This window comes from Argopecten irradians, chromosome 1 (assembly GCF_041381155.1).
Source record: "Argopecten irradians isolate NY chromosome 1, Ai_NY, whole genome shotgun sequence".
Taxonomy (NCBI): Eukaryota; Metazoa; Mollusca; class Bivalvia; order Pectinida; family Pectinidae; genus Argopecten; species Argopecten irradians.
The window spans coordinates 44,058,731-44,082,149 of NC_091134.1; the positions used below are offsets into that span (position 1 = coordinate 44,058,731).

The window sequence follows — 23,419 nt, forward strand, 5'->3', positions numbered from 1 at the left end:
GTTGTTTACCCACCAGTTATCGCCAGCCTCGCCCGGAGGTCTACAGGGCTAGGATAAATACGATTCCGAGATGTAATGTGCCACCGATAAAATCCAACATTTGATCAATTATCATAACTTTATTCCAACAAGGTTAGAAAAAATCGTAACAAGTTGATCCATGTTTTTTCTCCAATTCTAACGACGTTTTCTTTGGAAGATAAGATTTCCGATGAAGCCGCAGGGCGCTAGGGAAAGCTCACCTCATCACATGTGACCTACTAAACCTTCAACACAACCTAACATTTGTATAACACGAAATCTAGGAGTCTAGATTTCTCAGAATTAGATGAAATTTATTCTGAGACGTTTAAATGACATTTCGTGTGAAAATAATCGACTATGATGACATTTGTATATTGGCAGTCCCTATACGTTAGGGCGAATAAGGTTTCAGTAACACCCACACGATAGCGTCAAAATCGACTTTTCTAACGATTGAAAGGCATCACGATTTTCTTATACGAGATACATCTGAACATTGTGTCGAAAACGGTTATAAAGGAAGAAGAAGAAGACATTTTTGGTAGTGTCAAAATCGGAAAGGCACACCGGACATTTGGATTGGTAATGGGGATTGGTTCGCCATACAAATCCCCGAGGACATCTGCCGTTTCATCGTTAATGCAGCGGGAACTTAAGCTGGCAGAGAATGTCAACAAGTCCATGTCTTGGAGGAACGTATTCTGATATTGTGTGTCGAGTGATCTCACCATTGTTAAAATTTTATTAGCATTACTGGTGTTAAATTCTTAATTGCTGGTTCATTCCACTACACAGTCTATCGCCAAGCTTCGCCCTGCCTCGCTCAGGTAGTAACAAGTTTCGTGATGTACAAAGAGGATGATCGCTGCTCGCAACACTCGACTAAACCTAGATAGCAATCTAAACACGTGTCAGTATACTGGAGTGAATATCGACGTATTTAAGTGATCCAACAAAGTCCATTTAATGTACAACATTGCACTTGATTCGTGATCTTGTCCCGTAAGTAATATATAACAAAGGCATGTCAAAATACATAGTAGTACAGTGACTTTAACATCGACCCTGTTATGTTTTCATTATAAAGTTCAGGAGAATTCCGGATCGTCTCCTATATTGAGTTATTCGGTCCAGTCCCGGTTTTATCATTACACTCCGCTGTTGATTAGCACACACTGTACCATACATCATGAAAGTAATCAGGCTGCGAATGGTCATGGAAGCGTTCCTGAATCCAAAACAATGTTAGCTATACACAGATAGGACGGCGGTCTGTATACGCGTGAAAAAAAGCCCCTTGGCAATTCTCGTTTTGTCCAAAATGGAACAGGCAATGAAACCAGGGCTATGATTACCTAAACAAGACCACATTGTCTATGGTTTTTTCGCACCAGAAATTATTCTACTCTCTATTGTTGATCGCTCTATATTCTTGTAACTTTTAAACAACTTACAACTTTTCGTTTGCCAAACAAATCTTGCTGAGTTCTTATCGGTGAATGTATCCGTCCTAAGTATACAAGCAGAAGACGTATGGTCTAGATGTGGAGCAAAACGCACCCAACGAGTCACTACCAGAGACTAAACTTAAACAGATGTCGTCTATTTGGAACATGGGACACAGCAAAGGAACTACTGCGTCACAGTATACAGTGTAGAATATACACAAAGCAAATATAATGTATTATACACTTTACAGAAAAGAAGTTCATAATGAACCCATAAAATAGAAAAAAAAACAGAATAATCGAGCATCACTACATGATGTAAGGGGCGTCTCTATGGGAGTCGCCGATGACTTGCATGCTGCTGTCAAGTTTAGAGAACATTGCAGAACTCTTGAATGAAAATAAATACGACTATTCTGTCATTATAGAAGAAAATGGAACCCCTACAAGGTAGCAGATTGCTAAGGAAACACAAAAAATAATAACTAAGTGAGGTGCTCTACACGAGTTCGGAGCTGTGCATTCTTTTTAAGTTGATTATGCTGTTAATAAAAGTATCCCACCTGCATGTATTAGTTACTTCTACATTTGTAAATACAACTCGACTTGAAAGCTATCGGGAAGCAGAAAAACAGAACAATACCTCCAGAATGTACCCATAGAGATGGCTCCAACGTAAAAGCTAGGACATAATCGGCATAATGTTTACATCGGGGAGCTATGGTTACAAAGAAGATCAAAATCTCGATACCTTATTGTAGATGATTAAGTGATATAAATCCATGTAAAACTAAATTCATATCGCAACATGTAGAATTGTCCGTCATAACCCAGGGTGGTATTGTAAAGTGCAAGATTATCAAGTCGCATTAGTTAGTTGCCATTAAAATTGCTTAGACGTCAATGAAATCAAGCATTAAGTATGGACTTTCAGAAGTACTGCGTAAGCCTTGATGAAACCTGGTGCTGGTTAAGCACGGAAATGGTTGAAGTGCATAGAAAGCAAAAGGTGTCACTCTGAAGTGGGGGATGAAGACTTAGTTTCCAGTAAATGTCTAGAAGTTGCACATTCCTTCACATCAACGTCAGCTCCACGGATATCTGTGTCGAATATATAAGGATGTGCTACCGAAGCACAAAGTCTAAAGCAACTTGGCTGACCTATAGAGGTGTTTCGTCCTTATAGGACTCATCAGTGGTATCGGAGTTAATTAGTGCCGAAATAACTTATATGAAAGCCGTCCTAGCCTGACCTATAGATATAGCATGCCCTTTAATATCATTTGTGGGATCACAAATAAAATGTATAAAATGAGTAATTTTTCACGTGGTATGTGCACTTTTCGCAAACCATTTGATTTGTATCGCACAGAAATATGCGTACGATGTGCGATGATAACGATTTGCTATTCGTAGTATTTGAGGTCGATATAAAAATTTGAATTTCGAATATTTAGTTTAAAACATGCAAAATGATTGCATTCAATTTATAAAGTGTATAGAAACTCACTTTGGGTCATTATGGGTTTAATTACTTTATTCGTGTTACAAATAAAATATTGTAACAACGTTTCTTTAAGCTTTATAAACATGAAATGGTCATGAGAACGTGTTTGTCACCAATGTTCACGGATGCAATCGACGAACGCTTAATATCCATATATTACTTTGCTTTTTTAAAGTTTAAGTTTACAAGCGTTTCAAAATGGAAACCATCATGTAAGTTTGGATATTATTTTACGCTGTTTCATTACAGTTAATTATTCACGAAGCGATGGGTTCCGGTGTTTTAATAGAGCTTTTAATGCATAATGACAAAGTTCTATTCCTATATATGACGCGCTTCGCGTTGTGTCTCAACAGGAGATTCTATTGTTCCAACGTCAAGCAACGTTTATGGGTAATAGAAATGTGTCTGAAATCCGGAGCACGTCAGCCAACTCAATCAGAATAACTAGCAACCTTGAACATTTCAAATTGAAGGACAACAGTGCTATTATCCCAGCAGTAATATTTCAATAAAACAAAACTAAGTATGAACTACGGCAGTTTCATTTAACATTGACAGTGACTGCTAAATCAAAAGAAGAGTAGCAGAGTTGCAAGTTTCAAAAACTACCAAGGTCGTTATAATTCGCCGATCGATATTGGAAAGATTAACTCTTCTTCCTACACAAATGCAATGTTATATTAGTTGACAAAACGTTCCCTTAAATGACAGTTTAACCTTTATGACAATGAAGTCTTTGTAACCGAGCTTTCCTAACAAAATATAACTTGTGTAATACTCGAGCAATTTGCGTGGGAAATGAAAACACTGCTTGAAGGTCATTCGTGGTATAAGATTGAACCTTTCGATTATTAGAACATCAAAATGTTAATGATGGCCAATCAGTTATATATAAACAACCCGATAACCAATTGAACTTTTGACTTATGTTTGACCAGCGACTGTCTTTGATGCCGTTTTATGGATCTTAATTCTTACATCGGTTTCTAGAATCAAATATTCTACCGTGTACGTTCATGTTTCATTTCTAAAAGGTGTATTTGGGATGGTCAACAACCTTAGCATGACATCTGCATCTTATAACCAGCATGACTTTGCCAGTAAATAATTTAGAAGGTATCTTATAAGCATGTTCTATATAACTGGGAGAGTATAGAATTTAAAAAGATTTTAGACTTCAGAATTTTATCTGATAAACGAAACAAGTTTGTTTTCCTTAAAATGTCTTAAATGTATCATTTTAGCTTCTGGAGCGTTTTTTGTGATTTATCCATGGTTAGTCTTTCAGTTATGAATGTGACATTAAACTGGGAAATATGCTTCAGTAATGACGAAATGTAAAAAAATATATATCCGCATTAGCCTATGGAGACATAAAGAAGTATGCATTAGCAACAGTTTTATCATGTAATTAAGGTCAAAGATAATATAAAGTTAACAGATATACTTTTCAAATGACACGATTTTTATTTCAAAGTATCCCATTAATTTCTTATTAACACACATTTTAGTTATACTTTGTGAAGATTAATGCACAAGTTATCTATGTTTTCAACTTTGATTGAACATCTACAATATAGTTGTGGATGCTTTATATTTTGTTCCAATAGCATACTAGTTTACATTGTTTTGAGCTTTGAGCTAGAAACCACAAAAACCAATTTGCTACGAATGGGTCATAGACTTAAATGCGTAATTTAATGATCAGTCAGATCAGAGGTCAAATCAATTTTCCATACCAATTAATCGCATTCACTTGGTGATGATGACGGTAGGTCATGAATAATTCCGAATACCTTAAGTCATGCGCACATAATAGATGTTACAGGAAATCCGGTATCTCATGGCTAAGAAATCTTCTACTGGACCTATCTGTCTAATTTGGTTCATTCAATGACTAAACGACGTACAGAAGTAAACGTTTACGATAGTATAAAGTATTTTCTCAAAAACATAATATTGTATATGGTTGAATGTGATATGATGCATGCATCAATATAAAGATTGTCAAAATATCGTTCCTAAAAAACGCTTTTGAACCACCTGAAATGTCGTGCAAGGAGACACAATTATCTGTTTTGCAGACATGACCACTGGTCAGTGTGATTTGAATTAGAGCGAACTTGTCAATCTTACCTGCGATGGAGGCGGCGATCCTGAGGGAGTAGACGGTATAACGACTGTCACATTTGGATACGATTGATTACCTTAGATGTACATACGTCAGTAGTACCCTCAATCCCATCATACTAATATACACACTGTATTCTGCTCACCGAATGTACATCCACCTCCGAAAAATCAATTACAACGTCTATGAAAAGAGACTCTCGTCGCCTGGCCTCTATTGCTGAAGTAAGACTATGGCTCCCGTACCGTACCTATATACGACATACACCAAAAAAAAGGTGGCAGGTCTTTGTGTCGTGTTGTGTTGATTCTGGTAATGCTTCACGCGGATGACAGGGATGAGCTGAAGCACGTCACGGTCTGTCGGTGATCTCATCAGCACGACATTTCGCAGGCGACAATAGTGATACATCTGTTACACGTTCGATTCAACACATTAAACGGAAAATAGACATAAATGCAACATTTACTGAATGCCAACTTTTTGTATGAATATCTATTAGGATGAACGCCGTGTACATATTTTATAGAAGTGTTGTTAATATTCTATATACATGTATTTATTAAACGTTTGTATCACATGGACAGTGTATGACAACAAAGATTAATATCTGTTGAATTATACATAGCTCATAAAACTTAAGTATCAACAGCATACAACGTCATTATACTGTATTTGTATTCTCTGGTACATTTTATGTCTAGTAGATATAAGTGTAACTACTGACAAGATATTAGCAATGTCCACATTGCAAGGGTCCAAACATTTTCGCAATAGACCTTCGCCTCTCTTTCACTAATTAAAATGCATTAAACTGGCTGCAGGACGGTGGTCTATTCACAAGGTGGTCCAGTTTCCTGCGCTACCTTTACCAAACTGAACAAGTCCTTAGATATATATATATATATATTTATAGGACGAAAACCTTAGCAAATAGTACAATAACTCTCATAATCAACTCAAATCACATTGTCGTAGACTAACTTGTGTGTGTAACGATCACATTGTTGTAGACTAACTTGTGTGTGTAACTACAAATCACAATGTCGTAGACTAACTTGTGTGTGTAACTACAAATCAAATTGTCGTAGACTAACTTGTGTGTAACTTCAAAACACATGTCTTAGACTAACTTGTGTGTGTAACTACAAATCCCATTGTCGTAGACTAACTTGTGCGTGTAACTACAAATCACATCGCTTAGACTAACTTGTGTGTGTAACTACAAATCACACTGTCGTAGACTAACTTGTGTGTGTAACTACAAATCACATTGTCAATACCGTACATGCTTCTCTACAAGGGTAGTTGAGCCTGCCATATACACTTGAAAATGTCAGTGAACCGTATCAGTAGTTCGTTATTCTAAGACTCCAAAAACGTGGATTGATACCGCAGATCAATAATTCAAAAATTTTAGGAAATCATGCCTCAACATTGGCTAGTGATAATAATTAGAGTAATCTGTTAAAACGTTGTTACCTTACTTTCTAGGAACCATTTTACCCAAACCTAAAGCGATAAAGAAGAAAACACTCACCTGTCATATATCATCAACGAAACGCGAAGAATGTTTCTTATCGTTTGTAAACGTTTGGAATACTCACAAATCAGTGTCTGCATACTATGGAATTAGTGGGCAGATATGTCTGCACAGCTGTCATCATCTGATTTACATATTGACATGCACTTACACGCCATGTGTACAAACAGGATGCGCCATTAAGTAATTATTCTTAACATCTTATAATAAGATTTCATAATATTTTCTCAAGCAAGGTAAACAGCGACTCCCGGATTTTTTATCCTAGTTAATCACATATTGATGTTATAAGTATTAACCACAGGAAAGGAACCATTGCTAACGTTGTGTTGCCAATACGGGGTGTCTGTATTTGCATCGAACAGGACTGCCAAATTAAAGGACCATATTGTCGTGTTGCCGATATCTCGTAGAGGATGTTAGAGAACTGGACGGTACTGTGTCACAGGGCACTACATAAACCGTAAACTTTTACTGATTGGATTGGTAGGAGACTAATACAATATGACAATGTAGGATATAATGCTAGAATAATGTAATTATATAGTGCTTTAATGGACTAACCTAATACCAGATCGACAAGCGTTATCAGAAGTGCTTTTAACAGGGTTAAGTATTATTGTTGAGAATTTCGCTAATGTTAACAAATTCAGCCGTAGATGGCAGTTATTTTGGATGATAAACGTGTGGTAGATTACTCAATAGCTGTTTCAATGATATAATTGTGTATAATTCCACTATGATATCGCTACATTGTTGGTACTTGACCTATTTTTCATGATTCTTTTCTTGTCCCATATGAGACAACAGCTCTAGTGTTGTAAACCCCAAACAACACATAATAAACATATTTGTTCACGCAGATTCTGTAAACGGACATGTTTTAGCGAAAAAAATATTTTTTTTGCACTTTTCGCTTCAAAAATATTGCACTAGTTATGATTACCCTAAGTTTTATTATCAGGATCATTTAATACATCAATTACATATGTATTACTAATGCGCGAAGCCACCATTGTTCATATTCAACTTAACTAGTAGTGCTAAAATTGATTGAGCTACAATAAGTACGTTTACATTATTCAGATATGTTTCCCATCATTAGTGTAAACTATTCCAATGGCATTATTTTCAAGAATAATTATCTAAAATATATATTTAATTCAATTCGGTATTATACACTAGATTGTGAATAAAATAAATAATATGTACAAGTACAACGTAGATTGATATGCCAACTTGAGGTATGTGGCATATGAATCCTAATTGCTGCTCATTTTGCGATTTCGTTTATCTAAGAGTGCAGATTATGTTTTTAAAACTTCCCGAAACAATATAATTGTTCACAAGACTATTGAGATTTAATGTTGTGATATTATTATCAAAATATTTCCCCATTCTTTTTCTAATAAGTAATAACAAATCACAACTTTTAAGCAGTCTGATATATCTAAGCGATATTCCATCTGGAGTATAGCTCCAGCGTTCTATCGGTGTGTTGTATTATTCTCAGGGTGTGAAACAAATGTTCACACCATTAATAAAGGTATATAACAAGACAAGAAAGGTTCCTTTGACGTCCTACAATCCCCCGATCTTCATTTATCTCCCGAATATAGACTTTTGTCTGCTTCTGTCCTTACGCCAAATGAAACATATTAAGTAGTGTTTTGTTAACTATCTTTGTTTTAATAGGAGCTTAGGTGTGGATTAGCTCTGGGTGAAACATTGAATAAATGCCCATCTTAAACACAACGTGGACGAAAGACCTAGGATCAAGAACCACTGAACCCTTCTAAGATAAGTGTAATCCTTACGTGATGTTTTAAGGCAATGTGGTGAGCACTCACTAACACTCAACACGCCTATCTGTTTAAATCTAAATACGTTCTGTGTAAATATCAAAATTATCAAACCCATTACTGATACATCAATTTGAGGTTGTGATGTAACGTTATGATAACATATATCCTATGGTAACCTATCCCATAAATATTTTGTGAATATGTTTAAACATCTGTTTATAGAATCGGGTGAGCAATCCATGTTACGATACCGAGTTACGTAAATATTATGTTTGTATACATAACCCGACCGTGCCAAGGAAAGCATGCGATTAGTTTATGTCATCACATCAAATAATTCTGTGTAAATATGTAAACTTTCAATGTTTTACCCAACAGCTGAGAAACAAATTATATCTACTTATATTAAACACGCATGATGGCGTGGATTGAAGCGCTGGAAGGAACTTACTGTGGTGGCGTTATGTATCAGGAGAAAACCTATGTTGCTTGGTAGTACCTCAAAATGCAAAACCAACCATTGCAACATCCTGCCAGAGCTGACGATTTTTCAAAATGTTCGGTTCGATGGTAAATACAAAATATAATATTAAGAGAAACCTCTGAATAACTGTTTACAATTTTCGTAAACTAATACCGCACACAAACATGTAAAACTTTGATCATTTCTCACTGTTTGTATACGGTATCGGTTTATGAATTAAGATTTTCAATATGATCTCTTACCTACACCAAACATATTTCTGTCAAAATGTCTAAGTATGGTATCATGACCAGAGTAACTCCGACTTCTTCCCTGGCTGAAACATAAAACTTGGGGTATATCAATACAAGAGATCGTACGCCATGTCTAAACATTACTCGCTAAATCTCAAACCATGTTTTGCAGCTGAAGAAAGCTAGAGTTTCTCAGATACAAAAAGCATACAACCTAAGGCATGTGTCCAGCTGGTCCAAAAAATGTTTATCGAAACACGTTTGAAAAAAGTGTATACATTTTTTACCAAAAAGAACTGAAGTCAAATCTTGACGTATTTCTTATTTTGCAAACTTATTTTATCATAAAAAACAACATATGTTTTGTGTTAATAAGTTACAGATATAGGTCAAAGAAACTAGGGCATGTATCAATAAGATCGACTGCATTAAGCATTACTAGCATGAAACTCAACGAATATGTAAATTAATGCAATATGTCTACTGCTGGTTAACATATCACAATGTAGAGATGTAGAGCTATATTTAACACAAACATATATCGACATTTGAGATATTTTCTCTTCTTCTGTAAATGTTGAGTTAATTACAGTTATCGAACATAAGATAACCATCACAATGTAGATTTATACTCCAAGAGATACTTGTCCTTTATCAATTTTGACATCAAATGTTCGCTGACGAATCGTACTTACAAATCCTCATCGTACCCTATAGTCTAGTACCAGCTTCATTTTCATCTTGATATTCGTCAGTATAATTACTTAATGATGAAACGCCTTGGAACCTCAAATAAAAGCTAATTCGTCCGGCAGTTATTTGTAACCGCCATGACTTGATTGGCAAACTCATTGCCATGATATGCTAAGGAGCTATTACTGACAGCGCTGGGATCACACGAAATTCGTCGAGCAGTGATAACTATATCTATCATTTCTAATACTCTATGAAGCTGTTCTCAAAGTGAATTCCAAGCGCTCTTCCTTATATTCCTGATGCGGCTTAGGTACATTTACTCACCGTAATACAGGTATTAGACCACTAGATACCTAATGGCAATCTATAAGAATAAATAACAGAACTGAAACGGCAGAGTAGTAAGATACAGGAATGTAAAGTACTACAGAGTCGATTATTTTTGTGAGTATGACATTTTTTCGCGATTTCTTGGGATAACCATGGTCGCGTTTCATATGTGTAATCCTTTAATTGATTTTTAGCATAAGAACTACCATTTTAAGAAATAAAGTGCGATTTTTATACAGCTACATGGTACCAGGAAATTATTCACCGCTTACAATTTCGAATACACTTTCAAAAGTTTAAGTATTTCTAATAAGAAATATAACTAATCAATATTCCTAAAGATGAACGATGGTGCCATATACGGGATAAAATAACTCAAACGAGTTATAAACTGATATACCTTTTCAAATAAAATAAAAGCTGAATATACAACTATGGGTTCCATTAAGTTATTGTTTTTCAAAGAAAATGAGTCCTTAGGTGACATATTTGAATATTCATAATATGCCGTTTAATAACGATACACACGTAAGTTATTGAAATTATATTTTTTTGTTCATCGTCAGCTAAGTAGGGCCTTTTGTCAACAGTTAACATCTCCAACAGCAGACAAAACTGCTGACGCCGTCAAGATTGTGTGATTCACATAGACTGATGTTGTTTTTGTTAAATGAGAATATTTTCACAAGCTATATTGTTTGTACATATTGTCTCTACTTCCTGGTTCGAGCGAGTTATATATATTCTGTCAGAAATTTTAAAAAACGTGTGCCTCGCTTAAAATATTTCCAGATATAGAATACTGAAGTCTTGTTCCTTCGAAGTTGAGGTTTTCGGAAGTGAATCATAAATTAAGTACCCTATATACGAACTAAAACAACGGCTTTATATATTACTAAAAGTAACAAATCGAAATCTAAATGTGGATTCACAATTTTCAAATGAAACATCCTCAGTGCATATGCACCGCATTCATGCTTGGTAGTTAAATATGTGCTAGTATAGGTGATAAATTATGTGACTCCTTAAGTAGACTTCACACCTAATGGTGTTATTGGAATTGTATGGCTGACACATTACCGAGATAATGGCACAAGGAATTGGTTTTTAAAAAAATTTACAAGACAAACTCTTAAAATGTAAAGTTCCAAGTCACTCTAAGTTCATCCAAAATGCATGCAATTTTGATGGAACAAAAGTAATATAGACTCTGTAATCATTAACATATAAGGACGATTCCAATTTAGATCAGTAAAATATTCCTAAATGTCAGTGAAAATGGTAAATAAATCAACCTAGACAAAGTTTCATTTTTTTTCTACCAATTCGTAATTTCACCTTGCCAACACAAGGGGTTCGAAAGCAATTATCGAATCTCGTCAGACGAACAATAAGATACCAATGGTGCGCCGTATCCTCATAAAACCTTGAACAGACCATTCCAGAACGTACTTGTTGAACGCCTGTCACTCTCCGGAAATGTTTTCTACTTCAGCATTCGGCAAAACACAGTTACTGTATGTCTACATAATATGTATATATACTCGTACTATGTATCTAAGTGGTATAGCAGGGTGTTTATTTATATAACCGGCGAGAGGCAATAGTCGGTAACGATGACAACACCGAGTATAAAACGACAATAAACAAGTGCTTTGTGTGGATAACCAACGAGAGTATTTAGACAAACAGTTAATGTCACGCCTTATAAACTAGATTTACGACTGCGCATTACCAATGTAACAATAATAGGTATAATATCAATTGTCTTAAGACAAGGACTACAATCGCCATGTAAACAAAAAATATAAGTAGTTAACTTTGAGTACGTAGGGGAAAAGAATAACTACATTCTCAATGCGAAAACTATAGTTTGATAATTGTATTCATATATACTCAATATGACAACCGCAATACTTATAAGAACACCCCTTTCAGATGTGCTGATTCTTCGCGAAATATTAAATTTGATGGTTATTAGATTGTGTATTGGTCTAAATCGCGAAATCAACTCTCCAGAATGTAAGTTGTTATGCACGTCATAGTTAATCTCAGGTGTGTTTCAGTAGGATTTTCAAACAGTAAAGTTTATCAAGTTTCGTTTTTCATTAAATCTTTTTGTTTATTATTAACAAATTGAACTCTTTTCTAATAGTTTCTCAAGGTGTGTTACTTGTCTTGTGCCATTGTCTTCAGTCACTGACTAAACAGACCACAGTAAGACTAGGCATCGACGTAATGTCATTATCAACGTCACCATACCGTCTTTTTATATAAGTCTGCTATAGCCCCAGGGACCAGTATCATTGTCTGATAAAACGCAAGGGACTCCTTCAAATTGGCAGAAACAGCTCTGTGTTTCATTGAAATGGCTAAAGAATCCCGTATGGATCAATAAAGCGGACTGGGTTAGAGATATATATTATCAGACAGGCGGTCAGTAAATAACTGGACGACTTTGTATGGAGTTGACGATAATTAAACGGAACATGAATACGATTAGACAGAGAAATATATAAACCAGAGTCCCAGGAAATAATACAATAAGTCGCTCCGTCAGTGTTAATAATGTTTTAAGGTACTTAACCTCCTTGCACCTTTATATCTATTTATCTAACGTTTTGTATCTGTGTCAGGCGTTTGTATGGAATAACAACTTTGGTGATTCTACACAGAAATGTATTAATCGAGTATTGTATATCATAAACAGCACTATAACCACAGTTTTTTAATGAATGACTTTAATGAATAATTTCATTTTAATGATACAAGATCACCAATATAAATGTCTTTATATAACTGTAAACGCACGCGCTTTTCGTGTAAATCATATTTTAGCACTTTCCCACTGATTCGCTTTTATAATAACCCATTTTCAGTTGTTCAATACAAACTTTGCACTAAGCTGCTCAAAATATATTTTGCCCTGAAATTTGATTTTGTCAAAATAGCTACGTGTACAGAAGCATGTTATCGAAATTCTCTTGTCATAATTTTTACGAAATAAAACAACGCATGTCAACGGAAAACTAACATTATCGTGATAACTGCAGATAGGAAAACGCTTGTCACTGGGTGATTTATTGTCATTGCAGATGGGAAACGTTAGGTTAATTTAAAACAGAGGGACCATAATAGTTTACGACGTCATCACATTTACTTTGTAGACCTGGACAATAATGAAGATATATTTGCCAATAATAACAGTACACTATTGCGAAGCCAGATATGTTAACCTGGTTAGTAAAACGTTTAAAACCGGAAGTCGATAATTACGGAAGTATTACTTGGAAGGTCGTATTAGGAATTTAACTTGTTGCCGGTAATTGTGAGGATAGTATAAAAGGTAGTAGGTTTGTGACGACTACTGGTGGAGTAGATAACGATCGATTATATTCCGGCTTCGTTGTATTTCATCTCCACTCTTGGGGTGTAGCAATATGTATGGTACTAACTCCATTATTCAACAAATATAATGTGACGCTGAAAACATGCAAAATTGACACAGTACTTTTATTTTTAACACCGATTTCAGGTCAATGAATTCCATGGCAATTTGTTATAAGCATTTATATTCCGAGTCCGCGGTCCGCAACAGGACGTCTGTCTAAGGTAAAGGAATCTTCGCGCGGATAAGCAAAGATTTCGAACTGTTTTAATGAAATTATGAACAATAAACAAACTATGATTCTGCATATTTGATATGGACATAGAGGCAAATGTTGCACGTATCTATTAACTAACTTAGCTATGATACTGCATGTTGCATGTATTTATTTACTAACTTTAGCTAAACCTATTCTTGAGTGTTTGTGGTGGGATTTTTTCTCCGTTTTTACACATTATACTCATTTTGTGAATCTAGAAACAGCACAGCTTATCGTTGCGATACCACGCTGACATGTGTTCTGTTAAGACACCGTAAACTAAGCTCTTTACTATAAAGTTATTTAAATCATTAAATGATATAGTGTGACTAACTCAAGCCAAAATATAGATTTTAGGATTTATTATCTCAACAACATGTTCGTTAAATTACGTTCTCAGTAATATTAAGTATATTAATCAATATACAACAAAGACACATATTCAAGCGGTAATATTAGTTTTGAGAATAAAAAGAAAAATATCATTGTGTTGATTGTATTTCCTTGTGTCATTGTATTACAATCACTACGAATGCATCAATTTATTATTGTGTAAGCTTGTTCAAAGTCGGATTTTGTTAAACTTTGATTGGAAGTGAAATGGGCAAGTTTACAGTTTGGTATGTATGTGGACATTTATAAAACACATGAATAAAATTCCGTTTGTGGATGTAACTTACTTCCCAGGCAAGTGATGTTGTTACAACTAACGTCACTGCTACAGATGGTCGTGTGTACTAATCAACTGCCTGGAAATGTAGGAAATTAGATATTTTTGTTTAAAGATATGATCATTAATACTTTGAAATATGGAAATATTTCAATTTTTAATCATTTCGGAAATGTTTGACGTGACATAAACCTATAAACATATATGGAGTTTGACAGAAAGTGATTAAAACAGATATTCTCACAGATGCATAATAAGTTGCAGTTTAACCATTTCATTAAAGCGCTTCAAAGTCGGCTACGAATTAAAACTAAACCTTTCAAACTAGACAAAAGAAGACTAAATAGCAGTTCTGGTGTACTTTTACTGCTAGGTTTGGACATTGGCACGCCAAGGAAGACATTAATTAGATTTAAGATAATCTCAGGTTATGTTCACACAAGGTTCGTTGGATAATTGTTTCATCTCTCATTAATAATTGCTCAAAGCATTCTTCATTACTCATAATTTTCCAAAGCAATTAACGAAAAACAGCTTTTTTAATAATAAGCAATTACAACAAACAAGTTCCATGTGAAATTATTGCTAAATGACCATTTCTGTGAAATTAAAACACGGCCGATGGCTAGAGTAAATAACGGTTTAAATATAAGTACTAACCAGAATATACGTGAATTCCTTATCTTTACAACATTCCTACTGCCATAAATCATTTCAGGCTATAGCAGGACATGACAGAACCGCGATAACGTGTAAAAGTGACATTCAGATGTGCCTGATATTTCAGTCACTGATATACCCAGGTTTGTTTTGTGTACCACACGTAAAATGTTACACATAAAAGGAGTACACAATGTAATACATGTACAAGAATGCACTTACATTTAGCAAATTGCATGCGTTAATTCACGAGAAAGCTATATTTCAAATACAAATTACCTGCTATGATTTCTAGGAAGAAGAATTAAAGCAACGCCATCGTGAATCCGTCGTCGTCATTTTCGTTGTCGTCGTCACATTTCAATTTTCGCGAAAATATTTGTCTAAGAAGGTTAGCTCTTAAAAAGTACTGAGGAAATGCAAGCGGTTCACATTAAGATGATAGTAAATTATCATTAAGATATAGCTAAAAATCAAACTTATATGATATATGAACGACCTGTTTCTTGCCGGCCAAAATCATGTACACTTTATTCGATAATTACTCGGATCGAAGTTTTGCGATGTCGACCTCGAGATAAAGAATCTTCAAAGTAATGATAAATATAAATGTATCACATCCATTAACTGACATTGGATACATGTAACCATTATCAAATATTTCAATATTAATATATTCTATTAATATATTCTAAGATTTATCTGTACATCAGTTTTATTCTGTACCTATCAAGCGCAGTCGCCATTGCTAGTGTACCAACACTTACTGAACCCGTTGAGAAACCAACACTTAGCACGCGACAATCTCATCGTGATCATAAACTGTAACGCATTTCTCGTAAGCCTGCCAATTTTGCTCAACTCCATCTAACTCCTCTCTTCTTAAAATTTTGTTGAACAATTTCTCGTTTTACCCATTCTTGTCTAAACTTAAAATCAATTCTTGCGACAAATCATACCTATTTTTTATTGCAAACTCGCGGTTGGTTTCAAGACAAGAACTCGTTTTTCATTTTATTTCCGTACATTTTCAACCTCTATACTATAAATCAAAAAGTAAAAAACACAACAACTGAGATAAAGTCCGATATCATAAATCAAAACAGCAAAACCCACGACAGTAATAAAAGAAGCCAAATCGATAAGCACCATCGAAAACGTAAAGATCACTCCGCTATTACCGTTCGTGCTGGGTGGTGGTTTAGAATACACAATCGAAATAGCTTGTTTTCTTTTACTGTCATCATTGAAGTCATATGAAAAATTTGGTTACTGCGCAGTAGTCGTGTAGAAATGTTTATCGTTACGAACTTCGATAATGGTATAATGTTATTCAGAGTGAAATCATAATCATACCAAACATGTTTTATTTGATAATCCTTCCAGACCACTATATGTTAAATGTTAGCAGGGTATATTGTGTACCTATAACTGCTTAGTTAAATAGTCGTCGTTAACAACATAGCAGCTATTATTTGATGAAGGGACTTTATTTTCTCTTAATGACTAGGAATTGGTGCATTTTCATTTACTTCTGTGCATCTAGTAATTAGAAAGTCATGTTATGTGACATTTATTTACAATTCAGAATATATAATGACAACGTCATTGTCGTCGCTGTGTGTTTCCTGTGCGAAAATGTCATAAAAGTGAGTTAGGAAATTACACTGCAATATCACGTTGACAATACATGTACAATCTGTAAACCTTTATTCTTTGGGACATGTATCGTTTAAATGATACCCAAAGTGTCACATGTTTGTGTATATAGAATCAAATAGGTTGATATGACGATTCCGATAAAGCGTAAAACGTGACATGGTCGTCTAACACAGCCAACATTTTAAACATACAGATGTATCAAAAGTCAGCAATATCCAATTCGAGAGGACAGTAAGTTGATGCCTGGTTAGAGTTCATATTAAACCGTAACAGCAAACGATGTTTTGATGTGATATGTCAACAACAATGACAGTCAGTGGTGTTGTATAGGTAAAATGGATAAATGCTTTGCGAAAACGTCGGGAAGGATGACCAAAATGCCCTACCAGAGTCCGTCGACATAAAATCATCATATTACCAGAGTCAGACGATCTAAACTCACCAAATTACCATAGCTTCCCAATGGAATTTCCAATACATTTTCTCGATAATTTGACAACATTTCGTACCTACGGGTATCGGGTGTCTGGGAAAGGTTCAACAAAAAAGAATAAATTGCATTTGTAACGAGTTTCATTTCATCTTGTGTCGGTAACATAACCTTTCTTTCATAATAAAACGGCGGTGGACAAAACGTGATAATGGCGATAAGAAATCTGTCTGCTTGAGTAAAATGGAATAACAGTTATTTCATTTGCTCAAAACGTTTCCTCTAAATAAATCTTTACTTAATCTACGGGCAAAGATCGCATGATGAATACGACAGAAGCGTGAGTTTGTGCAGTGATATTCAGAACAGCTATGCCTTGAGATTTCTATCGACTTGTAATGCATTTCATCAACGCGTTGGAGCAACAACATGGGATTCCTGCGTGTGTGTATATACAGAGCAAGACTGTTAACACCAGAATCCTACAGGGGACGCCTGGTGCCAAGTTCTACACTCCAAAGAAGGAAGCCAAACACATTTAATGACATGTCACAATGGGGCAGTATACGGTCATACGGCATGCTATATCTGGGTCTACTCGCCGAACGTGTTCGCTAGATATCATTAACTGTAGGTTCTGAGGAAATTTAGGTTGTTTCTTTTTAAACAAAATATGATATGAAAAAACACTGGTACTGAAAATAAGATAATATTCCATCCTTATTTTTCCTCCAAAGATATTAATATTAAACACTCAATATTTGAAAACAAGTGACTTGTGATGCGAACATATTCATGTTTGTGAACAATTGCGTTATTATTTTCCAAAAAAAACAACATTTTGTTCAATATATCATATGAAATGTCAATATCTGTTTTAATAACCATAAAATAATAACCATAGTCTACACTTTCGGAGTAAAATGTATCCATGTGTGTTTTAAATGTTAGTTTATTTTTTATTTTATTTTTTTATTTATTTATTTTTTTTTTATTTATTTATTTATTTATTGATTTTTTATATTTAGTAGTGAAGATCATGGTTTAGGAAAAATTCCGTCGATCAATGAAGGCGTTCAGCACAGTGTATCAACATCACTTTTGATGTTCTGAAATGTGCCAATGTTGAATGAACAAATAACTGATAACCTAATACAGGGTAATCGATATGTCTCTTTAAGCATATTCTGTTTGTAAAGCACATTCTCATACACGTATTCCTCTAACAACACTGATAATTATGTCCGAATTCCATATCCCGAGTTCATTGTCGACATATATATATATATATATATAGGTGATGAGACATTCAGTTATATATAATGACCTTCTACTTCAGATACTAGCCTATAGAAGACTCAGTTCCCTAAAACAATTCTGTCCAAACTGCGCTCTTTAGCTCTTCTATTATCGCAAGTTTGGTCAGATGCAGCAAAAGTACTAAATTTTGACACAATTAAAACATGTACGGTTAGGGTATCATTGAAATCCTGTTGATATTGCTAAAACTTTTATATTTACTACAAGTATCTTTACATTTAATTTGAATGGATAATAAACTCATTGATATCCTTGACAAAGTATCGGTGTAATGAAAGGTTATAGATAATGCTATGATGTGGCCAAGCATACATGTTTTTAATAACGGTTAAACGAAAGACGCAGTACATCTTTTCTGTTATAAGTACGGGCCACACTATTAACACACCTAATACTTTAAAGAAGAAGAAAAGATATCGATTTTGTCGGCTGATGAGTAAGTTGAAATGAGTACGAAGATATAGCTTCCCCCTGTATGAATTACGAGACCTCACGTTTTTTGTCAAAAAAGAAATATAACACTGAAAACGTTCTTATTTTGGCGCCAATCGATTTTACAATTCAGAACAAGTTAGGCAAATAATTAGACCATGGAATTATTGTATTCGCATTTATTGTTCGAAAAATGACATATCTAGCGCAAAAACATGCTAACGCAAAATTCAGGAACGACAAGCAATGTTATTAAGATGAACGCCGAAATTTGTAGTTTTGAGTAGAGAATTTAGAGTATAATCTGTCGATTCTAAACAATTCAATTACCGAGTGTAAAGTTCCATAGTAATTAGAGGATTTTAAGTCGTCCTGGTTGGGACCTGCATTAAATGACTACATGTAGATCAAGGACCTTGAAAGAGAACAAAACACACACTATCCTTCATAGGTTTTTGCTTTGGGAAAGCATTGGCCTACTAATATTATTGTAAATTGAGATATCAATAAATACACAAATGTTTCCATCTTCGGTCTTCGGTCTGTATGTGTACTGACTATTTGAGATGATATGTGCACTAAGTGTAATAAGTTCATAATCTTGTTTAAACAATGATTTGCTTAAATGCACTTTATGTTTCATCCCAACCGATGGAATAAATGTCAATCCAGAACATCATGAAATAGATATATAATCTATTCATGGAAATGTTTTTTTTTGAAATATTCCAGAAGATTGAAAGATGAAATACATTTAAAATTCGTTCATTGATTAATGAAACCTGTATGGCTGATGAAAAAAATATCTGAACATCAGTTGGAAACTGGACTCATTTCATGTCAGAGTTTTCTTATTGCTCAACAAATAAGAGGAGAACACTAGTTAAAAGCCGAAATCATCATATTTTATATCATTTCATACGACTGCCAGCTCCAAGCCTACCAGCTGTGTAAGTGTCGCGGTTATTAAGACACGTACACTATATTATTCAAACCTCAACGCAATGTAACAGAAATCAACTGAAGACACTCATAAACATCGTATGATCCTTGCTCAAAGCCCATTAAAATGATATGAAATTGATACGTTATTGCCAACTCCATGTTTGGCGTTTTCAGAAATAACGATACATTTGTCGCCTTGCCTCCGGCATCGATATTTATTTCTAAGATGGCTGAGATGCAGCGCGACAATGAGACGTATAATTCAGAAAATAGATATTGTTTGGTGTAAATCGTTACCGCTGTCAAACTTCAGCTATCTATACCTCACATAAACTCTCTGTTCACGGGGTCAGTGGATTTCGTCAGACTTTCTCGGAGCGGCTCCAAAGGAACGCCTGTGGTAAAATCCTTGAGACATTAGATTTTAATTATGATTAGTAATTTGTAAGACTGATCACTCCTACGTAAGTGCTAATATGTCGATAAAACGATTACATCAGGCGTGTTAGCTTAAAACATATAATATATAAAACATAAACGAATAATATATACTTAGAAACATCAAGAAAAAATTCGATAAATCATTATTTTTGCTAGATTGCTACATACGATTTTCACATAGAGTCTACAACAAAAATTTACTTTCCTCAGACAGTTAGTACAAATGCTAGAGTTTTAATGGATTTCCTACCACCTTCTATATCTTTGGTAAACTTCTTTTAAATTTTTCAATTATCTCCAGGGACGAATAGCAAGTTACACTGTATATACTAATGCTATAAAATACGTTAATCGTGCCACAGTAGGTCACGGAAATGCATTATAAAATCATTTATATAAGGTTTGAAAAAATACGAACTAATAGATATTCATTTATTTTGTCATCGTTTCTAACATTTATATACTAACTTAGTACACAAAAGTTATTGAAATATAGGACTAAGACGATAAAACTTCGAAATACCCTAGTATTCACAGTCGATGTACTTCAATATACAGTGAAAGGTTTTGTCGAGAGCAACTGCATGTTTCGAATTAATCTAGGTCTTTGAGTTATCAGAGTTCGAGGTAAAGATGTCCAACTACATAAGACATCATCTCTTCAAACGTCCATTTCGTTATCAAACTATAAAACTTATCTGAGAAACTGCGAAAAACAGTACTGACACGCGGTCAAAGGTCATCAACACAAAAATATAGACATGTGCACTGTACATCAAAATAGAAGTTATCGGGAGCCTAATCGTACTGGTGCGGTGAACTGGTAAGGGCAACCTGCTGCGTGTAAATGTCATAAATAGCAATAATGAGAGAATCCAGAGAGACATTCTTCACGAGTCTTGATGTTTTATATTGACAAGTTGCAGCATAGTGTTTCAACTTTACAGAGTTCATGTAAACAAACAACGTACTTATAAAATGTTGCTCAGAAGATATATTAATAAAACCAGCTATCTACACAAATCAAACCTCGTAAACTGATGCTCACAATACTGTTGTATATACAAACAACGCTCATTAAGAGCTGATAACAATCCATCTTTACAGACAGGCTATCTACACAACTCAACGATCCCATTGGGTATCAATGATATGAATGCTGTTATTAACTGGATTTATGCCATTTTTAAAACCTGAAACGACCATAAAAATTCGACAATTTCCATTGATAACCAATCAAACCGAGTAGTAATCATTGAAATGGCGTAATAATGCTTGAGGAAAAACGTTTTCTGGTTCTTTTCTCTTGTTCTTTAGAACCGAAGAACTGTTTGGAATACAATATCAATTCTCATGCAAAATACGAATAATGGTTTGGAATTGTAAAATTCAGAAATCGGCTAGTTCCGGCTCTGTTTCACAGTAACAGTGACACTAATTTATTATATAGCTTTTTGTCTAGTACAGTTCCTGCGGCCGCCTGGCACCACAAGGGAACGCTCGATTCGCTAATGAAAACCCAGCGCCGGCGAGTCAGTCAGGTACCATTCACCAGAATAGATAAACATGTAAAACAGTGGAGAAACTTTTGTAAACACTGACTATATACTGCTTCATTTAATTGAAAACGTCACAAACGTGTAAAGCACAAAGGAATGAGTAACAAGTAAGTATACCTACGAATGTGTTGATCATACATCGTGATAACACTCATGTTCAGTTGTTTGATGGAACAGTCTTTTAGAGTTAGTTGTTGATGCAAAGACATGTGTAGTTTGTCTATACATGATTTGGCTCCCAAACTACGTTGCCAATTATATAGTCATTAAGGCCGTGGAATGATGTTCCTTGCATATCTGTTTATATTGTATTGTTTGTAACAAACGGGCCAGCTTGTGCATACAAGTACGGAAGATTTAGGTTGCAATTTACCCCCATCAAGAACTGTATCACGAAAGGCTTAGCTATAATAAATGTCTATTGAGGGACGCAATTCCACGCGATCATCAGCAAGATACTTTCAAACTCTTTCTTTGTTTTACTTTTTTATTTTGATATACACTGTGGGCGATATTTTTGCTAGAGTCAGACTTCCCCTGATTTACAAACGAATACAGACCCCTAAAGCACGAGTTTTTATTGTCTTTGTGTATTACGTGCATTGTATAACATTGCATGCCATCAGACCATTTAATGGAGGAGCTGGAGCGTAAACTACCCGTTACACGCTAAATAAATTGGCAGAACTTCACGAAAGAACTGCATCAGAGAACATTTAATCGTTTACACCTCTTCAAAGGACGGTAATGGGAAACATGAAGATAACATGTAACGCAAAGCGGCTTTATTACAATTCTATAAAAACGTCAGCTTTCGCCTTCAGATTTCATAAGTCTCAATCAGATATGTCATAATGTTATGGGCAGGTTATGATTAGGTAAAAATGTAAGAATGCTTGTAAAGTTTACGTTTAACTACAGAAATACTCTATATCCACAATTGCAATGCAATTCAGAAGATAAAATGCCATTCTAGTTTCGAAATTAGGTCAGTTCTCAATTTCATCTAGAAATTTCATGCCATAATTGATAAATATGATTGTAGATCTACCACCAAAGGCATACTCAGGCAGGCGTTTTCAAGTGATCCGTAAACAATGTCTTTAGACTCCCTTGTTTAATTCTGTCTTCAATCGATACGTATACTCATTAGCGAACAATTGGAATGCACATTCTGCAGGGAAACTCTAGCATACCAATTTTCATTACATCAAAGGTGCAACATTGACTCTTGCACTACAGGTTCTGTAAATTTTGAGGTCAATACCCTCGAATTAAATTACAAAGTTTGCTTTCTGCATTGAACGATAATGCTTCAGTTTACTTTACAGCTTACAGTGCGTAGAACAGTATACCAAGATGCAGGGACAGAACCAGGGAGAGCACACATACACTGCTTTTGTTAATGATGCAATGCACGGTCGGTCTTCCAATTTTGCAGGATAATAT

At 34.8% G+C, this 23,419-nt stretch overlaps 1 protein-coding gene across 8 annotated transcripts in view; it reads right to left on the reverse strand.

Annotated features, from left to right (window-relative positions):
- Positions 1-23,419, reverse strand: part of LOC138329279 (glutamate receptor ionotropic, kainate 2-like) — a 79,502-nt gene that overhangs the window by 50,308 nt on the left and 5,775 nt on the right. The window contains exon 1 of one of the 8 annotated variants that reach the window (XM_069276194.1): positions 6,654-6,767. The exons of 5 other annotated variants lie outside the window; for them this stretch is intronic. The gene's annotated coding sequence lies outside the window, so the exon portion shown is untranslated. Of the gene's footprint in view, positions 1-5,118; positions 5,415-6,653; positions 6,768-23,419 lie in introns of those variants that run through there. 2 more of the 8 variants (XM_069276200.1, XM_069276185.1) reach the window with 2 other exon arrangements.